Source organism: Pongo abelii, chromosome 5, assembly GCF_028885655.2.
Source record: "Pongo abelii isolate AG06213 chromosome 5, NHGRI_mPonAbe1-v2.0_pri, whole genome shotgun sequence".
Lineage (NCBI taxonomy): Eukaryota > Metazoa > Chordata > Mammalia > Primates > Hominidae > Pongo > Pongo abelii.
In genome coordinates, this window is record NC_071990.2 from 64,851,567 (window position 1) to 64,871,100 (window position 19,534).

Consider the following 19,534-nt stretch of genomic DNA (forward strand, 5'->3'; position numbering starts at 1 on the left):
TACTGGCAAACAGAATCCAGCAGCACATCAAAAAGCTTATCCACCATGATCAAGTGGGCTTCATCCCTGGGATGCAAGGCTGGTTCAATATATGCAAATCAATAAATGTAATCCAGCATATAAACAGAAACAAAGACAAAAACCACATGATTACCTCAATAGATGCAGAAAAGGCCTTTGACAAAATTCAACAACCCTTCATGCTAAAAACTCTCAATAAATTAGGAATTGATGGGACATATCTCAAAATAATAAGAGCTATTTATGACAAACCCACAGCCAATATCATACTGAATGGGCAAAAATTGGAAGCATTCCCTTTGAAAACTGGCACAAGACAGGGATGCCCTCTCTCACCACTTCTATTCAACATAGTGTTGGAAGTTCTGGCCAGGGCAATTAGGCAGGAGAAGGAAATAAAGGGTATTCAATTAGGAAAAGAGGAAGTCAAATTGTCCCTGTTTGCAGATGACATGATAGTATATCTAGAAAACCCCATTGTCTCAGCCCAAAATCTCCTTAAGCTGATAAGCAACTTCAGCAAAGTCTCAGGATACAAAATCAATGTGCAAAAATCACAAGCATTCTTATACATCAATAACAGACAAACAGAGAGCCAAATCATGAGTGAACTCCCATTCACAATTGCTGCAAAGAGAATAAAATACCTAGGAATCCAACTTACAAGGGATGTGAAAGACCTCTTCAAGGAGAACTACAAACCACTGCTCAAGGAAATAAAAGAGGATACAAACAAATGGAAGAACATTCCATGCTCATGGGTAGGAAGAATCAATATCATGAAAATGGCCATCCTTCCCAAGGTAATTTACAGATTCAATGCCATCCCCATCAAGCTACCAATGACTTTCTTCACAGAATTGGAAAAAACTACTTTAAAGTTCATATGGAACCAAAAAAGAGCCCGCATCACCAAGTCAATCCTAAGCCAAAAGAACAAAGCTGGAGGCATCACACTACCTGACTTCAAACTATACTACAAGGCTACAGTAACCAAAACAGCATGGTACTGGTACCAAAACAGAGATATAGATCAATGGAACAGAACAGAGCCCTCAGAAATAATGCCACATATCTACAAGTATCTGATCTTTGACAAACCTGACAAAAACAAGAAATGGGGAAAGGATTCCCTATTCAATAAATGGTGCTGGGAAAACTGGGTAGCCATATGTAGAAAGCTGAAACTGGATCCCTTCCTTACACCTTATACAAAAATCAATTCAAGATGGATTAAAGACTTAAATGTTAGACCTAAAACCATAAAAACCCTAGAAGAAAACCTAGGCATTACCATTCAGGACATAGGCATGGGCAAGGACTTCATGTCTAAAACACCAAAAGCGATGGCAACAAAAGCCAAAATTGACAAATGGGATCTAATTAAACTAAAGAGCTTCTGCACAGCAAAGGAAACTACCATCAGATTGAACAGGCAACCTACAAAATGGGAGAAAATTTTCGCAACCTACTCATCTGACAAAGGGCTAATATCCAGAATCTTCAATGAACTCCAACAAATTTACAAGAAAAAAACAAACAACCCCATCAAAAAGTGGGCAAAGGACATGAACAGACACTTCTCAAAAGAAGACATTTATGCAGCCAAAAAACACATGAAAAAATGCTCACCATCACTGGCCATCAGAGAAATGCAAATCAAAACCACAATGAGATACCATCTCACACCAGTTAGAATGTCAATCATTAAAAAGTCAGGAAACAACAGGTGCTGGAGAGGATGTGGAGAAATAGGAACACTTTTACACTGTTGGTGGGACTGTAAACTAGTTCAACCCTTGTGGAAGTCAGTGTGGTGATTCCTCAGGGATCTAGAACTAGAAATTCCATTTGACCCAGCCATCCCATTACTGGGTATATACCCAAAGGACTATAAATCATGCTGCTATAAAGACACATGCACACGTATGTTTATTGCGGCATTATTCACAATAGCAAAGACTTGGAACCAGCCCAAATGTCCAACAATGATAGACTGGATTAAGAAAATGTGGCACATATACACCATGGAATACTATGCAGCCATAAAAAATGATGAGTTCATGTCCTTTGTAGGGACATGGATGAAATTGGAAATCATCATTCTCAGTAAACTATCGCAAGAACAAAAAACCAAACACCGCATATTCTCACTCATAGGTGGGAATTGAACAATAAGAACACATGGACACAGGAAGGGGAACATCACACTTCGGGGACTGTTGTGGGGTGGGGGGAGGGGGGAGGGATAGCTCTGGGAGATATACCTAATGCTAGATGACGAGTTGGTGGGTGCAGCGCACCAGCATGGCACATGTATACATATGTAACTTACCTGCACATTGCGCACATGTACCATAAAACCTAAAGTATAATAATAATAATAATAATAATAATAAAGAAAAAATAAATAAAAAAACAAAAAACAAACAAACAAAAAAAAGTAAAAATTTAAAAAAAAAAAAAAAGAAGAAAAAAAAAAAAAAAGAAAATTATTTTCTTTAAGAATGCTGAATATATGCCCCCAATCTCTTCTGGTTTGTAGGGTTTCTGCTGACAAGTCTGCTGTTAGTCTGACAGGGTATCCTCTGTGGGTAACCTGCCCCTACTCTCTAGCTGCCTTTAACATTTTCTCTTTCATCTCCACATTGGAGAATCTGATGACTCTGTGTCTTGGGGGTGGTCTTCTTGGGGATGGTGTAGTATTGTGCAGGGGTTCTCTGCATTTTGATTTGAATGTTGACCTCTCTAGTAAGGTTGGGGAAATTTTCATGGATGATATCCTGAAATGTGATATCCAAGTTGCTTGGCTTTTAACCCTCTTTTTCAGGGACACAAATGAGTTACAGATTTGGTCTCTTTACATAACCCCATATTTGTCAAAGATTTTGTTCATTCTTTATTGTTTTTCCTTTATTTTTGTCTGACTAATTTATTTTGGAGAGCCAGTATTTAAACTCTGAGATTGTTTCCTCAGCTTGGTCAATTCTACTGTTAATACTTGTGATTGCATTATGAAATTTTTCTAGTGTGTTTTTCTTCTCCATAAGATCAGTTGGTTCTTTCTTATAATGGCCATTTTGTCTACCAGCTCCCATATTGTTTTATTGTAATCCTTAGATTTGATTGGGTTTTGACTCTCTCCTGTATGTTGATAATCTTTATTCCTATCCATATTCTTAATTATATTTCTGACATTTCAGCCATTTTAGCTTGGTTGAGAACCATTGCTAGGGAGCTATTGTGGTTATTTGGAGGTAAGAAGACACTCTGGCTTTTTGAGTTTCCAGAGTTATTGTGCTGTTTTTCCCTTATTTGTGTGGATTATGTTCTTTCAATCTTTGAAGTTGCTGTCCTTTGGATGGATTTTATTGTTGTTGTTGTTTTCTTCTTTGAGGGGTTGATTATGGTACAGGTGTGCTTGGTTGAATGGCTTCACTTCTAGTCCACTCCTGGGTCTTGGGGGAGCCCTCTCTGATTATTGTCTCCATGCCCACATTTCTTTTGTTCTGGCCCACCAGGCTCCTTCAGGCAGGGGCTGCTGTTGGCAGACAATCTGTATTGTCAAGTTGGCCCTAAACTGCTGTCTGTGTGCTTCATGTGAAACAGAGGATTGTGCCTGCATGCGGAGTTTAGGTGGAATTGGGACCACGGGGTTGGAAGCTCTAGTGGGTGTAGCCTGTCTAGCAAGGAGACGTTGGTGTGGGTGGAGTTGCCTGCCCTGCCATCCGGGTATTTCCAGGGCAACAGGAAGCTGTGCTCCTTGGCAAATTCAGGAAGAAGTAGGACTGCTGAGCCAGAAGCTCTAGCAGGTATGGCTCACCTGGCTATCAGCAGGAGCGGTGGGTAGAGCATCTGGGTTCCTCCAGGGACAAAAGAAATCTATGCCTGCCAGCTAAGTTCCCATAGAAGCAGGACCGTTGGACCAGAAGCTCTAGAAGGCTTTTCCCACTTGGCTATCAGTGGAGGTGGGTGGGTCATGCACCCTGCTTTCCATGTTTCCTGGGACAATAGAAGCCATGCTCTCCAGCTGAGTTTTCACAAAAGCAGTACCACAGGGTCAGAAGCGCTAATAGGCATTACCTGCCTGGCTATCAGCAGCTGGGGTGTGTGGGGATGCCTGCCCTGCCAGGTGCTTCTAGCTGCACTCTCCAGTTGAGTTCACACAGAAGCAGGACCACTTGGCTGGAAACTCTAGCAAGCATTGCCTACCTGGCTACTAGTGGCGGGGCAGGTAAAGTGGCTGGCTCAGTTCAGGGTGAAGGGAGACCACTGGGCTGAAAGCTGGTGCCAAATCCCCTTTGGTAGGGTTGGCGGGGGGTATGGGAGGGTGGAGGTGTGGGGGGTGGGGAATGAGTGGTGTGGGGGTCAGGGCCTGGGGGTTAGAGCAGTCTAATCCGAGGCACCACAACTATGGCCTCTATTGGGTCTATGGCACCATTGCTGGCAGGCTTTGTGGCCCAAGGCTTGTAGAGGTCCTGTTGGACTTGAGAATTACCTCTGCATAACATCCAAGTGGTTCTCTGCTTTAGTCTAGAAGGCCGGTGGGTGTGCGGTGGGTGCAGGGGAGCTGGGGGATTCTGCCTATCCCAGTCTTGCACAGGTCCCTGTGGAGAGCATGAATGCCTCTGGGCACTCTCACTTATTCACCCTTTCCCATGTTGGAGAGGTTTTCCTAGCTCCACACTGAGGCCAGATAGGTGGGTGCCCAGCTTTGCTCTTCTCTGCTTCCTGTGTTCCCCTTCTGCTTTAATTGATCCCAACTAGTTTCTCAGATGATCAGCCTTACAGGGCCAGTGTTCACTGGCCCTTTTGTTTCCTCTCCGTGAGAGTGGCATACAAGAGCTGCTGCTCGTCTCCCATCTTATATTATGCTTTTATGTTTGGGAGAAATCTAGTACCCTGAAGCTGCCAAACGGTAAAGTAGTCCCAGCTAAGCATACAGAAAGGTACTATGGAGAGAATGAGAGAGAGAGACAGAGAGAGGGAGAGGGAGAGAGCCAGCAGTCTAGTCAGTCTTCTTTTCCAACTGTCTTTGCTGAGACACGTAAATGAAAAGGTCATTTTGGACATTTCATTCCTAAAAGATTCCAAGTGGAGCAAAAAAGAGTTCTCTTCACTAACTCTTAGCAAAATTGCAGAACTGTGAGGAAATAAATTATATCTGTTATTTTTAAGTAGTAAGGTTTTGGAGTTAATTCATTACAAAGCAATAAATAAATATCTTAATCAGAAATTAACACTTAAAAATTGGTTACTTAATACTTCAGATGTCCTTATGAAAATACAAAATATATTTTGTTAATTAGTATATGAATAAGTATTTTCCAATCCTGTGGTCATTTAGAAAGATTTTCCAATTAAGTATAAGAATATGTATGGCAAGCAAAGAATGACTTTTGGTATGCAACCTCATTTGTCATTTTTTTCATCCACTTTACAGAAGCTGTCACTTGACTATATCGCAATGCTGATTTGCTATTGCTGCCATCAGAATGTCATATGTTAGCCTCAAAATTAACTCTTCATTGAAAACATGAGTTAAAGAGCTTAAGGACAGTGTGAGAATTTTCCAGACTAAATGAAAGGGTGGTATTAACTATTTTATGCCTCTCGGCTAATATGTTTGCATGTTGGACAGAGTTTAACCTAGGCTTGCTTTCTTTGTAATATACCACATGCAGGTGAGGGTGTGGGGTAGGAGACATGGCAGATACTATCTACCTACCAGAGTCTTCAGGTGCTTACAAAAAACTTGAAGACAGCTGAAGAGTCAAATTGACTCAAGACAGTTTGTAAAAAGAGGGAATTCTGGCCAATGGTAGTAGGAATGAGGAGTACAGAAGAGGTTTGATTATTATAGATTATTTTCTCCACTTTGTATTAATAGGTTTTTTAGAAAAGGACAAAGGAAAGGAGACAGATAAAAGCAAAGATATATTTGAAAGTTTAAAAAATGATACATTCTGTATAAGGCTCTATGATACACAATCTCAAACGACAGAAATGATACTAAATCAATGCAAGAGTATCCTTTTGTGAACAATTGTGTTTTCTTTCATTTTTACCAGCGAGCCTAATGCAAACTAAATTCTATTCCGTTGAAATTAATACAAACCAAAAATAAAATTATATTCAATATCCTGCTATTCAGTAAAAAATTGTGAGTCCTTCTAGAGGCAGATATAAACCATGGAGATTAAAAAGCAAAATAAGAAAGATCTATCATTTCAGAGAGTATGTATCACAGTGGAAGAGGACAGAAGACAAAGTGATGATTGCAGTAAAAATAAGATAATATTTGCTAGAATAGACACAAATCTACAGGTTTCTGTGGAATCCTGTTTAGGGGAAGTTAACTCAGACTTCATTGTCAGGGAAACCTTCCTTGAGGAATTGGAGGACAGGACAACAGGAGCTTCCTGGGGGCAATTAGAGATAGTCTTCTAGGTAAGAGACAAGAACTCACACCAAAGATACAGACAAAATGGGGTCTGGGGACAACTACATGGAACTACAACCCTGAGGATAAATACCCAGGCAAATGAAGGACTGGGGAAAAAATTAGCGTTAGCAAACTGGAATGAAAGGAGGCTGAAGAATCTGAAATAAGTCAGTGACATAATATCTTAGAAACTTCCCTGCTCCATACATACTGAAAATTCCAACAATCTCTACAAGGTATGTGAGGGGCCTGAGCTATTTTGTTTTTTTTTTTTTTTTTTTTCACCAGTTTCAGTTTTATTGGGGAATTTAACCAAATAGTCTCACACTGATTCTTCATCTTCTCCCAAAAAGGATTCTGTGAGCAAGTCCAATTTTCACACCTAGAAAAATAAGACTTTCAGTTGTTCTCCATAAATTCATATAGGCATTTCATAATTTCACCTTCCCAGGCAAAGCCTTCCCCTCCTCCTTCCCACCTGAAATCGTGCCACTATCACACACATCTCAGCCTGGAAATCTGGTATATGAGTGTTAGGAGTGAGAGGTGGGGAAAAGGGGAAGTAGGTTGTTTTTGCATATCTCGTGGGTTTGCTAAATAATTAGTGGGTTTCCTAAACTCACAATATTTCGCCAGATTCATTTACTGCGAGGTAATTCCATTCTTCTTGTGGGAAGAGTCACACAACCTATACCACTTTCTGACTGTTTAATCTTTAAGGAATCCCTAGAAATGATATTCAAAAAAAAAAAAAAACCTAAGAGTCATTGGACTTGAAATTCAAAGTCCAATGAATAGATGGATGAAAATAATGTAAAATAAAATATATTAAAATATAACTTTTTAATATTTTGAAAAATGTATAATCAAGATTGGAAAGGGTTTTCAGATTCATGATATGCTAAATTCTTCTAGATAAGAGACAGGTGTTTCCAGTTTGACCTAAACAAAAGCTTTTCTCTTTCCAGAGTTGTAGTGATAAAGAAACACTACTTTGGCTCTCCAAAGGTCAGACAGTGATGAGGAAAGGAAATAGAGCAGGTAACTACTTCTGGAGGTAACAGAGCTGAACTGGAGTAAAAGAAAGGCTTCCTTCTATAATAAAAATTAGAAAGTTCACACACAGACATACTAATTTTTAACCACATTCTACAGAGGTCAATTAATCCCCACGTTTAGCCCCAGGGAAGTGTTGTTTAGAGCCCAGCAGAATTTTGTTTTCTGAGAGGTGGCTTTAGAATTCTGCACTCTCTCTAGGATAATCGCATTCCCTCTCATTGCTTCCCCTACAGCTAACCCATCAGACATCGCCTCTGGGATGAAGTCATTGTCTCAGGGAAATCTCAACCTGATTTTCCCACAGGCACTTTAGACTAATTGGTACAAAAGTGGATTTGTCATTTGAGGCTTACAACAAGCCTCAAATATACATAATAAAATTTAATTTTTTAAAAATGAACTTATCATCTTTTCTCATTGACTTGCTTCCTTTCCTATATTTTCTATCTCAGGGTAGGTTTCCTCAGCTACATAATCAACCCAGAACAGAAACCTGGCTGATATCCTTGACTGCACCCACTACCTCACCTTAAAACACTTACCCTGAGAAGGCAGAGAAAGGCTTTGTGAATATTTTCATTAATGCATAAGATCCAGGAAGATGGAGATTATTCACCAGTGAATCCCCAACACAGAATAATGCCTGGCACACAGTGGATACTCTCTAGCTGGATGAATAGATAGATAGATAGATAGATAGATAGATAGATAGATAGATAGATAGATGGATAGATAGATAGATTTGTTGGATTAATAAATGAATGAATTTCTCATGTATTTTTGTCGGCTCTTATCTCATTGAAAAAAAGCATACTAATGAATTAAGATCTTTTTCAGAATATGAACTGATTCAAAAGGAGCGTCCATAGCGAATCCAAAGAAACATATTAGGATTTTAAAATTTGTTATAATACTAAATGCTTTTAAAACTTTGTTTAAAACAGACATTGCATTAAAAGTCACTCAAAGTAGACCCAAAACAATGGTTTGGGTAAAAGGTGTTTGACTTTGTTATTTGTAGTGAGGCAGTATAGCGTATGTTTTAAAAGTGTGGGTTTGAATTTTGGCCCTTGTATTCAATGACTGTGTAACTAAAGTCAGGCCATTCAGCCTCTCTGTGCCTCAATTCCCTTATCTGTGAAATGGAGATACTAATATTACTTACTGCAAAGAGTTACTTAAAACATTGAGACAGTAAATGTGAAGTAATTATAAGAGTATTTACCAAAGGGAATGTGCTTAATAACTATTAACTACTATTAGAAGGACAATAATTTTATAAAGTCATTTTGTAAAGTTGTGTTTTTGATTTTTTTTTAATGAACAAATGATCTTCCAAAATGATCTTACATGGTTGAAACATCAGACCCGATCTCTCCATTGCGGTCTAATAACCAAAGCAAGTGAGATTTACAATAAAGTAGATCCTGGAGCTATGCTGACTGGGTTCAGATCCTCATACCATCACTGCCTAGTTGTATAAGCTTGAACAAATTACTTGTTCTTGCTGTGCTTCAATTTCCTCAGCTGTAAAATATGGGTAAGTACGCATCTACTGCGTTGTTGTAAGGATTAAATGAGCTAATATTTGTAATGAACTTACAGTTGACCCTAGCCAAACAAACAAACAAAAACAGCTACATGCTCCAGAATGCTTGCTTACTTGTTGAATGAGTGCATGAATGTCCTTTAATGTTGTATACATGATGTGTTTCCTCCCTTTAATAATAAAGATTAATGGATATAGTGCCAAAGCCTGAGGAACGGTTAACAGACAACATCAGTGACAGTGAAGAACAAGATTTCATGGAAGTATGAACATAATGTTTGTTTTCTTATTCTAGAAGGGTTGACAAGTTACACTATCTTGAATACCAACAGGCTGAATATTCATTAATCTGTTTTTCTAAGTAATATAAAAATAAAACATGGTGAGTATTTTAGAAAACCAAAATGATAATTATTTTTAAACTAAATATTTAAAACATTATTAATATTTAGCATATGAACTAGGATCAAATGCTTCATAACATGAGCTTCTATTTATGTATCACAGTCAATTTCTAAACTTTCATTTCCAGAATGGAGTATATAGGACTAGAAATAACTTCAAAATTTTTTTTTATGTTTGATTAGCACAGAGTAGAATGAAATATCAATGCTGGGGGGGAACTTTAATAGTAAAGGATAACAGTTATTAAATGTTTAATATGCAATATCTTAATCATTCTTCCTTAAACCTTAAGAAGGTAGACTCTCTATTTTGCAGGTAAAGAAAAAGCCCAAGCAAGGGTAAGTGGCTTACCCAAGGCACTATGGAAATGAATTGAGGGAGCTAGGATTCCAACTCCAGATCTACAATTCTTAATCCCACATCTCTACTGGCCCTTTTGAATTAGCACTTGTAGTGATATTACTGACTTCATAAGAAAGCAGTATTGCATGTCATGGAGAAAATGGAGCATATTTCAAAAACCTTAAGTTGACAAAGTCTTAGCACTAAAAGGATTGGTTTTTAATTATCAGAAAGCTAGTTTTGTCATATCATGCCCTGTAACTAGATACTGTTCAGTTTCTGTCTTTGAAGGAGCAGTGTAGTTACTGATAAAGCATATGTAATATTTTACAATTGACTTTACAAAGTACTTTATTTTATCTTTATGGATTATGCTGAAAATTCTCTAAATTCATGCTTCACATATTTTTTTCAGTTCTCAACCTCCTTAAATTTTACATTATGATTTTCTTATGTAAGATCATTCACCTGGGGATTCTGTTCTATAGCCTTTAGCTAAATTAGCCTTAAGTCCTTAAATTTCACTAGAAAACTATCTCCCAAATTAATAGCCCCAAAGCACTTAAGCCAAAAATTGATTTTATTTTACTTGCTGTTGAGTTACGTAGACCACACTGCAAAATTAAACAGGGTTTTTAAATTGTGATCTATATTACTAGAATTCCCTAACTAACATAAACCAGATTACTTCTTGTTTTACTTTACCCATTTTTCCCTAACCACTTGCAAGGGAATATTGATGGACTTTGATTTGATAAATCTATTAACATAGAAAAAAGTGAATATATATTCATTTGTCTCTATTTTCTTCTGAAAATTTATTTCGTAGTTTAAACTATAGACCTGAGATGTGTTATTGTATGGTTTTGTTGATTTGTTTTTGTTAGTTTTAAAATGAAAAGCCTTTGAGATCTTTTAGAATTAAGTGAAAATTTAAGCAGAACAGAAGGAACACCAGATGGGAGTCTCTCAAGAAGTGTCCTCAGGGATATCCCATGAAAGGGAGGTGATCCTAGGTGAGCGGAACACAATAGAATTTGTGACTGAGATAATATCTTAATACAAAGAATGTCTGTGCAATTTATATGCTGAGGAAATGGTATGTGACATATATATGTACATATGCCTACATATATATGCATAGAATCATCTTGAACTGGAATAAACTTAAAAAAATAACATAGTCCAACTTCATCATTTATGGAAGAGTAGCTTAGGGGAAAGAGATTTCAAGTAATGGTTAACAATGTCACAAAACTCATTATTTTTTGGCAGAGGCATGACTAAAAATCAGGTGTCCTTGTTTCAAGCCTGGTATTTTTTCTATCAACTCAAATTGTGTCTGGGAAAAGAATATAAATTTATTAAAATATAGATTTTCCCCATGTAGCAATATTTGCTTATTTGCAACTTCAATTTTTTTTTTTTATTCCAGGCAGAGTTACAGAGCATTACATTATAGACATCATTCTCTTTGAGGGTAAAGAGTTTGGCTTGAGTACCAAAAGGCTATGAAGCATGCTTAGTAACTATATGCTTGAAACAACAACTTGTAAAAACAAATGTAAATGTGTTAATTTGTGTTTGGGATTTCAATAATCGCCTCATGTATAATAGCTGTAGGAAACTACTTGGCCCTCTATCTGGTTTCTTTTCATTTATAGCTTCATCACTTTTCAAACTCAATACTGATATTGCTCATGATGTACGGACATTTTTCACAGAAAAATAAGTTTCAGAAATCTTCAGTATTCCCTTACTACTAAATTTAGTAAAATATTACTATTTTATACACTTTATGTGAAATATAAACTTAGATACAATTTTCTCATATTTATTGCCTCACAAAATTATAAAACCAAAACAATTTGACAAGCTAAATAGAAACAAGTCTACAAAGTCATAAAATTGAAGTTAGAATATTTAACTTAATGTAATTATTGGTATGAATCTGGTAAAATTAAATTGCTATACACCAAATAATTTTAGCACGGATTGTTATAATACAGGCACTTTAAAAAATAAAGATTATAGCCGAGCAGGGTGGCTTATGCCTATAATCCCAGCACTTTGGGAGGCTGAGGCAGGTGGATCATGAAGTCAGGAGTTCGAGGCCAGCCTTGCAAATATGGCGAAACCCATCTCTACTAAAAATAGAAAAATTAGCCAGGAGTGTTGGCGGGTGCCTGTAATCCGAGCCACTCAGGAGGCTGAGGCAGGAGAATTGCTTGAACCCGGGAGGTGGAGGTTGCAGTGAGCCGAGATCGTGCCGCTGCACCCCAGCCTGGGTGACAGAGCAAGACTCCATCTCAGAAAAAAAAAAAAAGATTACAACATAGATATTACATGTATAACACCCACAGGTGTATATGCATACAAATATATAATGGATATGAGTATTTTAAAGATTAGTGATAAAATAAACATGCATGTACTCTCTACCTAGTTAGTATAAGGCATTATGAGCAATGGTGATACCTGCTTTGAGCCTTAAAAACTACTCTTTGATCTCTTCTCCATTCTTACGTAGTTATCCCTGTACTGATTTCTGAGTTTTCTAGTCCTTTATTTCTTTTTCATCTACCAAAGATATATATGCACACACACACATACACACAAAAATATATCAGAGATTACATACTGTTTAGGTTCTCCTATTTGGGAAATTTATATAATGGGGATATTTGTTTATGACTTTCTTTTTTTCTCTTCCACGTTATTTTTTTGAGATGTATTCATGTTGATGTGTACAGGTTAGAATCACTGATTTTCACTACTGCATATGTTTTTTTGTATATACAGTATACATACTACTGTAAGTGGACGTTATTGTTTTTTTTACTTTTTATATTACAAAGACTTTTGTTATGAAGATTCCAGTACCATGTCTCCTTATATATACATCAAAGAATTTCACCTAAACAGGAAAATTTTGTTGTTTTGGATATGTACATCTTCAACTTTTTAAGTGATGCCAGATGGCTTTTTAATGCAGATTTAGAAAAACTATATACGTATTAAACTTTTCCCTGCAGTTGCAATTTACATACTTATCAGTTAAGTAAGCAAATTCATCTAAAATATCCCCCTTTTGTCAGGGCAAAGCATTAGTTCTTAAAAGAATACAGACGGTGTTCCTTTACTCATCATCATGGGCTTCAATACAGGTGGTCATTTCTTTTATAAGTGTATTAATAATATCCATATCAAAGAATCCAGTGGATGCCTTTCAGCCCTTATTCTATTTTGTTTTTTCATTTTTAGTTTAAGTTTTAGCCCTTATTCTTGCTAGACTTCACTGCAGCAAGATTGAACAGCCCCTCCTTCTCAAAACTTTGTTCTTCTGGCTTTAATGATAATACATTTTCTCGGCTGTGCCCTTGCCCCTCTGCCTGTTTTTCTGCCTGATATTGAATGACTTTCTTATTAAATGTCACATTTCCTCAGGACTTTGTTCTGGGCCTTCCTATCTCATTCTCTTCACTCTCTCCTGAGGTTATGTCATCTGGCCTCACATATTTAAATACTATAGCCTGAGAACTTCCTGAATCATGAATGTAAGTGTTAACTTGGTAACCTTCCCTACAAGCCTCAGAAACACCTCAAACTTAAAAGTGTCCAAACTAATTATCTTGTTATTCTCCTCTAAATATTTTCTTCTCAATCTTCCCCATCTTAGTGATGACCCTCACCTCCATTTAGTTGCTTAATCCAGAAATCTGAGGCTGATGCTTGACATCTCCCTCTCACATCTTCATAGGTTTACATGTGCAAATGTATAATTTATTTCTGCATTTTCTAATTAGATTAAATAATTAGGATGATATAAATACAGTGGTACATCTAAACCAGAGAGTGCTTGAATAGAAGAAACTATGATCAAATGAATGGAGACCGTTTCAAACTAGAAGCACACACAAATGGAGAGAACAAACAGAGGTCCAAAGGATGCTGAAAACACACAGATTAAGAGAGAATCTTGAGTGGAGACAGATCCAGGGACAGGCCCTTCTGGACTACTGACACTCAAGAGTTTTATAAGAACAGGAATACATAGATGCAGAGCTGAAAAAAAGATGCATCAGAGTAAAAAATGGAAAGAGTGGTGGGTGGGAAAAAGTGGAGTGGTGGGAAAAGAGGTTTCCTTCTGTTGGATAGGAGCCAGTTTCTGCTGCTTCAGGGAGTGGAGTCCAATCCATGGTGTATTATTGTCTCACTAAGAAAGGCAAGGCCTGGCTGGGCACGGTGGCTCATGCTTGTAATCCTAGCTATTTGGGAGGCTGAGGTGGACGGATCACTTGAGCTCAGGAGTTTGAGACAAGCCTGGGAAACACAGAGAAACCCCATATCTACAAAAAATAAAAATTAAATTAAATTCAAATAGCAGGGTATGGTGGTACATGCCTGTAGTCCCAGCTACTAGGGGGGCTGAGGTGGGAAGATTGTTTGAGCCCAGGAGGTCGAGGCTGCAGTGAGCTGAGATTGCACCAGTGCACTTCAGCCTGGGTGACAAAAGTGAGAACCTGTCTCAAAACAAACAAACAAAAAACAAGGTGGGTCTTCATGTAGGAATAAATTGTAAATTGAAAGTGATTCTTATACGTGCAAGGAATGAGAAATAATTCTTATTGGATGAGTCTGCATCTGATAATGTCATGACTTGTGATTCAGTGCTCTCAGCAGAATAGACACCAGATGCCCAAGTCCAAATGGTAGTCCAGTAGAATAAGCAGATGGGTGAATGAATGAATCATTTACCACATAATCTCTAGAGGGAGCAATGGGTCATAAAACATGGCAGTGAAACCTTGATGTCTCTATTACTTTGCTTATGTTTATCAGAGGTTTGGGTTTATTTTCACCAGTAAGTGGACCCCTATAAATGGCTATTTAAGAGACTTTTATTTGTTGTGCAGTGATTCTCTTTTTACACATTGTTGGACAGAAAATGAGGACAGGGTAATGATTAACTTTTATCCGTGTAATTTACAAAACCCAAAAGTGTTGAATGTTGTTACCTTTCTTGATTTCTTCAATGGTGTGTTTTAATTTTTTCTAATTATTTTGTGTCCATTAGACAAGTGTCTTTGAAGAGCTCAAAAAGGTTGACAAGCATCCTTTTGCAGAACATCATAAACACATTTAGTGAGGTGCCGTTAGATACATATAATGTCTCTAACTTGATAAGCTGGGACAAGTAATATAAGCAACCCAAATTTTCTACAGATAACTGAAGTGGTTTCTTTTTTCACTTGTTCTTCAGGAATCTCTCACAAGTCCTTAAAGAGAATCCTGTTTTTATGTTTTAGACATTTAATAGTAATTTATTTTGGCTAAAGGATTTTGATGGCTAATGATTGACAGGCCTTTTTATAAAAGTGAATGTAGCAAACTAATTATTGACTTTGTAAGTCAATGTCTTGAACATACATGAAGTGCATAACACTTATTTGCTTTACCAGTGTCCCTATTTCTAAATGGATTCACTAGAAATTAAAAAAAATTAAATTATTAAACTTCTTTACTATGTTGAAATTATAAATTAATTTGAAAATTAAGATAATGTTTAGATTTTTGGAGTCAGTCACTAATTCTTCAAAAATTCCAGTCAAATATAATAGTACATGCAATCACACATGTGTTTTCAATCCTAGTGACTTACTTGCATCTGAAAAAAAGGTAGCATCTTTCTAGAACTTATAGTATCAACTTCTGCGTATATAAAAAACAAGTCTAATTGATTAACAATATTTATTTCTTTCCATAATTATTTTATTTCCTCTCATACTTAGCAAAGAGAATAGCTGGTAACATCTGCATTTACTAGGAATTAAGGTTTGGTGTCCTTAACTAACTTGGACCCGAAAGCAAGAGTCCATGCACTGAAAAGTGTAAGCAATTAAAGCACTACCAAGGAAAGTGTTTTTCCACCACCAGAGAGAAGGCATTTACTCTCAGACCTTGAAAGTTATCCTCATTTATGGTCATCAGGGGAAGCAGAGTTTTTCACACCCCAGGCACAAAATTGAAAGTGTCTGTTTCATTCTCTTCTCACATACTGAGCTCTGGGTGATTTTGTTAAAGGAAGCATTAAACAACCTGTCAGCACATACACATTGGATTAGGGACTCTTATCATGTGGAGGGGCTCTGGCCAGTTCAGAAAGACATTATTGGAAACTTAGAGGTGAGAGCATAAATGTAACTTAACACTTTTTGGCTCGAGGAATCAACTATAGTTCTTTTCCTTAGTGTTTTATATTACGAACCTGTTGTTTTTAATTTTCTGAGCACTAACAGCCCACTGTGCTTAAACAGTTCTTAATCAGAACACAATGATTAGATAGAGCCTGCATGATACTTAGATATTCAGAGGAGTTGCATTGCCCAGAAACATATTCAGAAGGCTGAATTTCGTATCTTTCTTTTTCTGATTCATCGTATGAGTTCTCTTTAAGTATTATCATCTAGATAACGTTTTACAGTTTGTATCAGTCATCTGGTATATAGCAATACAAGTGTATGTCTCACATACGTATTCTAGCACACACACACACACACACACACATAGTTACTGTGACACTGTAACAGTATAAAAAAGGAATAAAAAAATCGATGAGGGGCTGACATAAAATCTTTCAACTACAGCATATTTAACAAGGAGGGAAAACCTGCTTAGCTGGCTGCCTTTTTAATTTCAAGGTAAGTTTATTGATCCAAATACTGAATGTTCCTCCAAGTTTGATTATAACAAATGTCCGGTTCCCTTACCTCACAGGATGAATGTCAAGTTTTTTAGTGAGATAATCCTTTAGTAAAGGCCAATGTTTCAGACAAGGTTTTAGAAGAAAAAGTCTTTAGAAATATAGTCAATTATTATCATCATCTTTCTGAAATTTCAAAACTCTGTCCTCCCCTACATAACAACCTCTCTGACTTAATAACAAGCTTCTAGAAAAATAACCTAAAACCACTCTGTTGCTTCTTCCAGTTCATTTATTCTTCCTCAGAATATTACAATTTGATTTTTGTTAACAGTTTTCTCCAGATACTGGTGGGTGACCTTTTGTAACATTGGTGTTCAACAGATGCTTCTTTTTCCATCTTTGTTTCTTGTGACTTTTTTTTCCTTTGTCTACTGCCAGCCTCTCTATTCCTTAACTAATTTGGCGTGTACCTCTTTCTTAGCCTAGTTCTTGATTGCTGATTCCCAGTTCTCAGCCTTCTTTTATTTTAATCCTCATAATCAATTCAATCAGTTATTATGGCTTCCACTATCTCCTGTGCAGACTCCCACAGCCATATGTTAATGATCTTTTGTGAACCGAAGGCCCATATTTCAAATGACTTGTGCATCACAACATTCCACTAACAGGAATGATATTCAGCAGGAACACACACAAAGGACTGATGGATTAGCGGTGATGGCAAGCCAGTTGTTAAATATTTGAAAATCATTTTTGCCCAAAAGCAACTGTATTAGTCTGTTCTCACATTGCTAATAAAGACATACTTGAGACTGGGTAATTGACAAAGGAAAGAGGTTTAATTGACTCACAGTTCCACACAGCTGGTGAGGCCTCACAATCACAGTGGAAGGCAAATGTGGAGCAAAGTCACGTCTTATATGGCATCAGGCAAGAGCTTGTGCAGGACAGCCCCCATTTACAAAACCATCAGATATCCTGAGATTTATTCACTACTAGGAGAACAGTGTGGGGGAAACTACCCTCATGATTCAATTATCTCCACCTTGCCCCACCCTTGACACATGGAGATTATTAAAACTCAAGGTGAGATTTAGGTAGGGACACAGCCAAACCATATCAGCAACTCAAATGCAATGATAAACCTGCCATTTTCCCTATAAATAATCCTAGATTCATTCCCCATTTTGAGAATGGGATTATAAATTCTATGGTTACATAAGCCAACCTGGTCATTAAAATTCCAAATTTTCTATATATTTTTTGCTAATAATTATTTTTAAGTTCAATAGCATTCATAATTACTCTCCCACCCTTATTGCCAAAATACCTTTTTTGTTTAATTATTCTGAATAAACCTGACTTTGCCATTTCTTATGATGTAGTCCTAACCCCTCCAGTTGTACACTTCGGTTACTATCAGAGTGAACATAGCATGATGACAATTCCTACTCAAACTTTTTAAATGGCTCCCCCATTTAAGAAGTATGTAATGTATAGTATATGTATATGGCAGCAATATGTAAATATATACTATTTTGCATTTTACATAGGATTAATTATTTATCTGGCTCCCACTCACCTCTCCAAAATCAAGTCTTCTTTCTGCTCACTTCATATCAAACCCCGTGTCTCCATAATAATAAATTATGTCTACTCCACCTCCCCCTTCCTCAGACCCTTCCATTACCTAAGCCTGTGTATATGTAATATTGTCTCTGTCTACAATGACAGCCTACATATTATTTACCAGGAAGACACTTGATATTTCTTCAAATCTCTAATTACAACTCCTCTACTTCTTCAGGGAGGTCAGAAGACATCTTTTTCTATTTTTCTGTATTGCTTCTGCACGTTTATATTTATAATAAAGTAAATGCTCAGCTATATTTATATTCAGGGGTAGCTAATTGAGTCTTGAGAAATTACACTCAATTAATGTATACTCAATTAAATTTAGTTCTATATTAAAATTTATATTTTATTTGGGAAAAAATATAGTTATGAAATAAGAGGACAAATGTAAATTATGAAAGGTTTTATTTATGTTTCATCCATTCTTTAACTGAGGCCTCTATTTAAAAGCTGTTTATTGAGCTCCAACAATGTGACAGGAACTGTCCTTGCCTTGGTGTATAAAAAAGTAAACAAAACATATTTTTTACTATCATGGAACTTTTAGAATGGTTTCATTTACGAAAAAGTCAATGAAGCACATTAATGTTATAGAAAAAGTCACAAATATCTGTTTAATGATCAATAAATTTACTGCTAATGGAGTAAATCTGAATCTAAATATCTGCATGCTTACAGATACAGAATTATCTTATTTCATTAAAGGCATATTTATCACATCAAATATGCTTGTGAATTTTGTTTTTATGTCTATTTTTGTTTTATTTTATCTTGTATGCTATGGAGTCATGATATTTACAGTAAGTAGATATACGTATATCAGTTTACACTATTTGTGGGACTTTGAAACAATAGCATTTTATATTTCCAATAATATAAACATAGTATGTTCAAATAGGTAAAATGCAGTGGTAAATATAATAAGGGAAAAGATTAATAAATGTAATAAGCTACTGGTATACTTAACAAACAACCTTAAATTTTTAAAGCAATTTGCTGCAGCAACATAAAATGGAACCAAATAATAGCATTTAAGTCAGCTTTCAAGCTATTTTCCTAAAATATAGCTTAATAATGAAGACAATAAGCTAATTATCTAAATGGAAATTTAGACAGTGGGCTGGCATGTGCGCAAAACTCTGTAGTAAACATTCTCACATTTTGGTAATCTCACACAAAACAGAGACTGGGGGTGGTCTTCCAATTCCTTTTCTCAAACTATATTTTTGGTGTGTTATTAAGTGAATCCATTGAAATATCCAGTGAAAATCACCATCTTAGTGGACAAATCACACATGCTAAATAGTATTAAGAAATGTAATACACATACTATAGCCATAAGATGGAAAAACAGACTGACATTGGAGCAATT

At 36.5% G+C, this 19,534-nt stretch overlaps 1 protein-coding gene across 1 annotated transcript in view; it reads right to left on the minus strand.

The window, feature by feature from the left end:
• The window catches only part of EYS (eyes shut homolog), a 1,986,267-nt gene that overhangs the window by 675,238 nt on the left and 1,291,495 nt on the right, over nucleotides 1-19,534 (minus strand).